Here is an 8,992-nt window from a genome sequence, read left to right as displayed (position 1 = left end):
TGAGTAATATTCCATGGTGTATATGTACCACAGCTTCCTTATCCATTCATCTGCTGATGGGCATCTAGGTTGCTTCCATGTCTGGCTATTATAAACAGTGCTGCGAAGAACATTGAGGTGCACGTGTCTCTTTAGTTCTTGGTTTCCTCGTTGTATATGCCAGCAGGGGATTGCGGTCATATGCCGTTCATTTTCCAGTTTTCAAGGAATCTCCATGCTGTCTCCATAGTGGCTGTACTAGTTTGCATTCCCACCAACAGTGTAAGAGGGTTCCCTTTTCTCCACACCCTCTCCAGAATTTATTGCTTGTAGACTTTTGGATAGCAGCCATCCTGACTGGCGTGTAATGGTACCTCATTGTGGTTTTGATTTGCATTTCTCTGATAATGAGTGATGTTGAGCATCTTTTCATGTATTTGTTAGCCATCTGTATGTCTTCTTTGGAGAAATGTCTGTTTACATCTTTGGCCCATTTTTTGATTGGGTCATTATTTTTCTGATAGCTGCAGGAGTTGCTTTTATATTTTTGAGATTAATTCTTTGTCTGTTTCTTCATTTGCTATTATTTTCTCCCAATCTGAGGGCTGTCTTTTCACCTTACTTATAGTTTCTTTTGTAGTGCAAAAGCTTTTAAGTTTCATTAGATCCCATTTGTTTAGTTTTGCTTTTATTTCCAATATTCTGGGAGGTGGGTAATAGAGGATCTTGCTGTGATTTATGTCGGAGAGTGTTTTGCCTATGTTCTCCTCTAGGAGTTTTATAGTTTCTGGTCTTACATTTAGATCTTTAATCCATTTTGAGTTTATTTTTGTGTATGGTGTTAGAAAGTGTTCTAGTTTCATTCTTTTACAAATGGTTGACCAGTTTTCCCAGCACCACTTGTTAAAGAGGTTGTCTTTTCCTCCATTGTATGTTTCTTGCCTCCTTTGTCAGAGATAATGTGTCCATAGGTGGTGTGGATTTATCTGCTGGTGTTCTGTTCTGTTAACATTGAGTCTATATTTCTGTCTTTGTGCCTGTACCATACTGTTCTGATGACTTAGCTTTGTAGTAGAGATGAAGTCAGGCAGGTTGATTCCTGCATTTCCATTCTTTTCTTCAGATTGCTTTGGCTGTTCAAGGATTTGTATTTCCATACAAATTGTGAAATTAATTTGTTCCAGCTCTCTGAAATAACCATTGGTTAGCTTGACAGAGGATTGCATTGAATCCTAGGATTTGCTTTCATAGTATAACTCATTTTCACTATATTGATTCTTCTGATCCTTGAACAAGTAATTTTCTCCATCTGTTTGTGTCCTCTTTGATTTCTTTCATCAGTGTTTATAGTTTTCTATGTATAGGTCTTTTGTTTCTTTAGGTAGATATACTCCTAAGTATTTTATTCTTTTTGTTGCAATGGTGAATGGTATTGTTTCCTTAATTTCTCTGTTTTCTCATTGTTAGTGTATAGGATGCAAGGGATTTCTGTGTATTAATTTCATATCCTGCAACTTTATTATATTCATTGATTAGCTCTAGTAATTTTCTAGTAGAATCTTTAGAGTTTTCTATGTAGAGGACCATGTCATCTGCAAACCAGCGAGAGTTTCACTTCTTCTTTTCCAATTTCTGCGATTTCCTTTTATTTCTTTTTTTGCTCTTGATTGCTGTGGCCAAAAACTTTCCAAAACTATGTTGAATAGTAGTGGTGAGAGTGGGCACCCTTGTTTGTTCTGATTTCAGGGGAAATGCTTTCAATTTTTCACACTGATATAATGTTTGCTGTGGGTTTATCATATATGGCTTTTATTATGTTGAGGTATGTTCCTTCTATGCCTGCTTTCTGGAGGGTTTTTATCATAAATGGATGTTGAATTTTGTCAAAGGCTTTCTCTGCATCTATTGAGATAATCATATGGTTTTTATTATTCAATTTGTTAATGTGGTGTATTATGTTGATTGATTTATGGATATTGAAGAATCCTTGCACTCCTAGGATAAAGAACACTTGGTCATGATGTATGATCTTTTTAGTATGTTGTTGGATTCTGTTTGCTAGAATTTTGTTAAGGATTTTTGCATCTATGTTCATCAGTGATATTGGCCTGTAGTTTTCTTTTTTTGTGGCATCTTTGTCAGGTTTTGGAATTAGGGTGATGGTGGCCTCATAGAATGAGTTTGTAAGTTTACCTTTCTCTGAAATTTTCTGGAAGAGTTTGAGTAGGATAGGTGTTAGTTCTTCTCTAAATTTTTGGTAGAATTCAGCTATGAAGCTGTTTGGTCCTGGGGTTTTGTTTGCTGGAAGATTTCTGATTACAATTTCAATTTCCATGCTTGTAATGGGTCTGTTAAGATTTTCTGTTTCTTCCTGGTTCAGTTTTGGAAAGTTGTACTTTTCTAAGAATTTGTCCATTTCTTCCAAGTTGTCCATTTTATTGACATATAGTTGCTGATAATAGTCTCTTATGATCCTTTGTATTTCTTTGTTGTCTGTTGTGATCTCTCCATTTTCATTTCTAGTTTTGTTGATTTGATTTTTCTCCCTTTGTTTCTTGATGAGTTTGGCTAATGGTTTGTCAATTTTATTTATCTTCTCAAAGAACTAGCTTTTGGCTTTGTTGATTTTTGCTATGGTCTCTTTTGTTTCTTTTGCATTTATTTCTGCCCTAATTGTTAAGATTTCTTTCCTTCTACTAACCCTGGGGTTCTTCATTTCTTCCTTTTCTAGTTGCTTTAGGTATAGAGTTAAGTTATTTATTTGACTTTCTTCTTGTTTCTTAAGGTAAGCCTGTATTGCTATGAACCTTCCCCTTAGCACTGCTTTTATGGTGTCCCATAGGTTTTGGGTTGTTGTGTTTTCATTTTCATTCATTTCTATGCATATTTTTATTTCTTTTTTTTTTTTCTTCTGTGATTTGTTGGTTATTCAGCAGCGTGTTGTTCAGCCTCCATATGTTGGAATTTTTAATAGTTTTTCTCCTGTAATTGACATCTAATCTTACTGCATTGTGGTCAGAAAAGATGCTTGGAATGATTTCAATTTTTTTGAATTTACCAAGGCTAGATTTATGGCCCAGGATGTGATCTATCCTGGAGAAGGTTCCGTGTGTGCTTGAGAAAAAGGTGAAATTCGTTGTTTGGGGGTTGAAATGTCCTATAGATATCAATTAGGTCTAACTGGTCTATTGTATCATTTAAAGTCTGTGTTTCCTTGTTAATTTTCTGTTTAGTTGATTTATCCATAGGTGTGAGTGGGGTATTAAAGTGTCCCACTATTATTGTGTTATTGTTAATTTCCCCTTTCATACTTGGTCGCATTTGTCTTACATATTGTGGTGCTCCTATGTTGGGTGCATATGTATTTATAATTGTTATATCTTCTTCTTGGATTGATCCTTTGATCATTATGTAGTGTCCATCTTTGTCTCTTTTCACAGCCTTTGTTTTAAAGTCTATGTTATCTGATATGAGTATTGCTACTCCTGCTTTCTTTTGTTCTCTATTTGCATGGACTATCTTTTTCCAGCCCTTCACTTTCAGTCTGTATGTGTCCCTTGTTTCAAGGTGGGTCTCTTGCAGACAGCATATATAGGGGTCTTGTTTCTGTATCCATTCAGCCAGTCTATGTCTTTTGGTTGGGACATCCAACCCATTTACATTTAAGGTAATTATTGATAAGTATGATCCCGTTGCCATTTTCTTTATTGTTTTGGGTTCCAGTTTATACACCCTTTCTGTGTTTCCTGTCTAGAGAAGATCCTTTAGTATTTGTTGGAAAGCTGGTTTGGCAGTGCTGAATTCTCTCAGCTTTTGCTTGTCTATAAAGCTTTTGATTTCTCCTTCATATTTGAATGAGATCCTTGCTGGGTACAGTAATCTGGGTTGTAGGTTATTTTATTTCATCACTTTAAATATGTCTTGCCATTCCTTTCTGGCCTAAAGAGTTTGTATTGAAAGCTCAGCTGTTATCATTAAGGGAATACCCTTGTGTGTTATTTGTTGTTTTTCCCTTGCTGCTTTTAATATTTGTTCTTTGTGTTTAATCTTTGTTAATTTGATTAATATGTGTCTTGGGGTGTTTCACCTTGGGTTTATCCTGTTTGGGACTCTCTGGATCTCTTGGACTTGGGTGATTATTTCCTTCCCCATTTTAGGGAAGTTTTCAACTATTATCTCCTCAAGTATTTTCTCATGGCCTTTCTTTTTGTCTTCTTCTTCTGGGACTCCTATGATTTGAATGTTGGGGCATTTCACATTGTCCCAGAGGACCCTGAGGTTGTCCTCATTTCTTTTAATTGTTTTTTCCTCTCTGTTTCATTTATTTCTACTGTTCTATCTTCTTATCCTATCTTCTGCCTCCGTTATTCTACTGTTGGTTCCCTGCAGAGTGTTTTTTATCTCATTTATTGCATTATTCATTATATATTGACTCTTTTTTATTTCTTCTGTGTCCTTGTTAAACCTTCCTTGCATCTTCTCAGTCCTTGTCTCCAGGCTATTTGTCTGTAACTCCGTTTTGTTTTCAAGATTTTGGATCATTTTCCCTATTATTATTCTGAATTCTTTATCAGGTAGATTCCCTATCTCTTCCTCTTTTGTCTGGTTTGGTGGGCATTTATCCAGTTCCTTTACCTGCTGAGTATTTCTGTGCCTTTTCATCTTATTTAGATTGCTGTGTTTGGGGTGGCCTTTCTGTATTCTGGCAGTTTGTGGAGTTCTCTTTATTATGGAGGTTCCTCGCTGTGGGTGGGTTTGGACAGGTGGCTTGTCAAAGTTTCCTGGTTAGGGAAGCTTGTGTCGGTGTTCTGGTGGGTGCAGCTGGATTTCTTCTCTCTGGAGTGCAATGAAGTGTCCAGTAATGAGTTCTGAGATGTCAGTGGGTTTGGTGTGACTTTGGGCAGCCTGTATATTGAAGCACAGGGTTATGTTCCTGTGTTGCTGGAGAATTTGCGTGGTATGTCTTGCTCTGAAGCTTGTCGGCCCTTGGGTGGTGCTTGGTTTCAGTTTAGGTATGGAGGCGTTTGATGAGCTCCTATCGATTAATGTTCCCTGGAGTCAGGAGTTCTCTGGTCTCAGGATTTGGACCTAAGCCTCCTGCCTCTGGTTTTCAGTCTTACTCTTACAGTAGCCTCAAGACTTCTCCATCCATATAGCACTGATGATAAAACATCTCCTTTTGAAGACAATGGGCTGTCTTTCTGGGTGCCTGATGTCTTCTGCCAGCATCAGAAGTTGTTTTGGGGAATTTGCTCGGTGTTCAAATATTCTTTCGATGAATTTGTGGGGGAGAAAGTGGTCTCCCCGTCCTATTCCTCTGCCATCTTAGGACCGGCAGGCAAGTTCTTTACCACTAGTGCCACCTGGGAAGAATTTTAACTATAGGCAGACTTGATACTCTTCCTTTTATGATTGTGTTTTTGTGTGTCTATCTTATATAAAAAGCCTTTCCTATCCTAAAGACATAATATATTCTCAAGGTTTTGACAGTTTTAAATTTTGGCTTTTCACATTTAGGTATTGGTTCCTCTGGAATTCATTTTTGTATGTGGGGTGGGGTAGGGATCTAATTTTAATGTATTCTTTAAGAAAAAGCTGTTGTTTTATCACCGTTCCTGAATCGTTTCCCCACTACCTTGTTATGATACTGCTGTCATACCAAGTTTCCACATGTGCATCAGCTCCTCACTCTGTTCTTCACATCTATTTGTCTGTCTTTGCTTTGTGTACATTATTACTGTTTTATAGCAAATCTTAATGCTTGGGGAGGCAAGTTTTCCTCACCTTGTTCACCAAAATCCTCGTGGTTCTGCATGCCTTTCTGCTCTTCCAATTAAATTTAAAAACAAACTTCCCAATTTGAATAAAATGCTGTTGGAACATTGACTGGACTGGCAGTACACTGAACTCATAAATTATTTGCAGGGAAGTTGATACATCTATACCTTTTCCTGATGTTCAAAAATTCCTGTTCCTGAATATTGTATCTTTTTACAAAGACTTTCTTTAATGTCTTACAATAAAATTTTATAATTTTCTATGTGAAGATACTATACATCTTTTGTTAAATTTATTCCTAGGTACTTTATATTTCTGTTGTTGCTATTACAAATAGTGACATTTTAAGTCTCTGTATGATGTCTGAGATTTCTTCAAAATAATTCAGGTTGGACTTTAGAATCATGTTCATGTTTTATGGATTCACAAAATAAAATTATATTGATAAGGATGCAGGAGTGGGGGAAGATACCAAATTAAATACTAACAGGAAAAGAATGAGCCAAATTATACTTCAAATGAATAATGAAAAAGTAAAAGTGAAAGTCACTCAGTCGCGTCCAGCTGTTTGCAATCCCATGGACTATACAGCCCCTGGAATTCTCCTGGCCAGAATACTGGAGTGGATAGCCAGTTACCTTCTCCAGAGGATCTTTCCAACCCAGGGATCGAACCCAGGTCTCCCGCATTGCAGGCAGATTCTTTACTAGCTGAGCCACCTGGGAAGCCCCAAATGAATAATAAACAACATTGAATGGGAAGGAAAAAAAACAAATATTTAGAAGTTCTAAATATATTTTCAATTTAAAGTTAAAAAAACCACAAGTAAATATTGAACCCCAAAAGTAGATTGCTTTTTTTAATTGCTATGGATATAGGAGTTATAAAAATATGAAACATATTATGACATAAATGGTCTATAACTAATTGAATAAGATAAGAATCCATCAATCCATTCTTACAATAAATAAAAAATAAAGGAAATGGAAATTTCATCTTGTAAACATAGATGAAAGGATGGAGCTAAAAAATCACCATTTGCAACCATCATAGTAAGAACTGATTTTAAAAGAATTGTAAATAATTCTAAAATGAGCGGGTAAACGTTTGATGAGGAATGGGGCATTTATATAATGTTGAAATATCCTGAAAAATTACTTTATTTTTTTCAATATAAGCATTTATTTTAATGGAAAATACAATGTAAAAACTGTGCCAAAACTCAGAAGGTGTTTGGTGATAACTTTCTGTGTTTCTGAAATATCAAGATCATGATCTTTTTGATCATTGTTTTTACTTTTACTGTTTTGTACACATATTAGGTGTTTATATTTGCTGTGAAATCTCCAAGCTGTATGACATTTTTAAATTTTTTATTATTGTACAAAAATTATGTATTAATTACATAGGGGGAAAATTAGCTTTATAGTGGAGAAAAATGGCAGACTACTTTCACCAAGGGTTCAAACTTAACATCACCAGTACTGAGATAAACTTACCTCAGTGTGCCTACTGATGGGAGGCACTGAGAGGGACACAGTGATGCACTGCTATGTCATTTCTGCTAAAAGGCATAACCTGGATCTGACCATGAGACTGGATCACACAATCCAAACTGGGGGACGCTTTGCATAACTGGCCTGTACTCTTCCCCGGTGGCCCAGACAGTAAAGAATCCGCCTGCAATTCAGGAGACCTGGGTTCCATCCCTGGGTTGGGAAGATCCCCTGGAGGAGGGCATGGCAGCCAACTCCAGTACTGTTGCCTGGAGAATCCCCATGGGCAGAGGAGCCTGGCAGGCTACAATCCATGGGGTCACAAAGAGCCGGACATGACTGAGTGACTAAGCAGACACAGTGCATACTCTTCAAAGGGCTCCCCTGGTAGCTCAGCTGGTCAAGACTCCGCCTGCAATGCAGAGACCCTGGTTCGATTCCTAAGTCAGGCAGATCCCCTGGAGAAGGGATAGGCTACCCACCCCAGAATTCTTGGTCTTCCCTGGTGGCCCAGACAGTAAAGAATCTGCCTACAGTGTGGGAGACCTGGGCTCCATCCAGTCCTTGGGGTCACAGTGTCAGACATGACTGAGCAGCTAAGCACAGCACAGCATACTCTCCAAAACTGCCCGACTCGGAAAAGATCTTTTAAAATTGTTGCTGCAGTAGAGTTGATCCACAGCATTATTTTAGTTTCAGGTGTGCAACAAGGTGAACCTGTGACACATATACAGATACCTACTGTTCTAGATTCTTTTCCCATGTAGGACATCACATGAGGATTGAGCAGGGCTCCCTGTGCTACATAGTCCTTATTCATTCTCTGTTTTATGTGTAGGACTGACCATCTGTCAGTCTCATTCTTCTCATTTGTCCCTCCCTCCCTCACCCCCTCGTAACCTTAAGATTATTCTCCACAACTGTAACTCCATTTCCGTTTTGTAGGTAAGTTCATTTGTACCTTTTTTTTATTTTTTTCACTTATTTTTATTAGTTGAAGGCTAATTACTTTACAAAATTGTAGTGGTTTTTGTCATACATTGACATGAATCAGCCATGGATTTACAAGTGTACCTTTTTTTTAGATTTCACATATGAACAATATCATATTTGTCTTTCTCTGTCTGACTTACTTCACTCAATATGATAATCTCTAGGTTCATCAGTGTTGCTGCAAATGGCATTATTTCACTCTTTTTATGGCTGAGTAATATTCCATTATATATATATGTGTGTGTGTGTGTGTGTACCATTTATGGCTAAGTAATATTCCATTGTATTTACCCAATCCTCTGTTGGTAACATGCAAAATCCTACTGTATAGCACAGGAAACTACATTCAATATCCTGTGATAAACCATAATGGAAAAGAATATGAAAAAGAGAGTATATATATATATGTATAACTGAGTCACTTTGCTGAACAGAAATAATTAATATGTTGTAATACAACTATACTTCAATAAAAAATAAATTTAAGAAAAAAGAAAGAAGTATGGAGATAAAGAAAATGGTCAGGAAAGTGGTGTAAAGAGCTAAATTCTCATTTATCCTAACAGTAACTTAATCAAAAGCATCTAATATTAATAAATCAAGAAATAATGGTATGAAGTATATTATTAAAAAATACAGTGATATATACCAGAAGAAATACCTGAAAGTCAAAAGCACTCATCTCTGAGGAGCAGCAATGCAGGTGGGAAACAATTATATTTTCATTTTTAAGCTTTTGAGTAATA

This window comes from Cervus canadensis, chromosome 25 (assembly GCF_019320065.1).
Source record: "Cervus canadensis isolate Bull #8, Minnesota chromosome 25, ASM1932006v1, whole genome shotgun sequence".
NCBI classification, from domain to species: domain Eukaryota; kingdom Metazoa; phylum Chordata; class Mammalia; order Artiodactyla; family Cervidae; genus Cervus; species Cervus canadensis.
The sequence above is the reverse complement of the archived record's forward strand: the minus strand, read 5'-3'. Positions refer to the sequence as shown.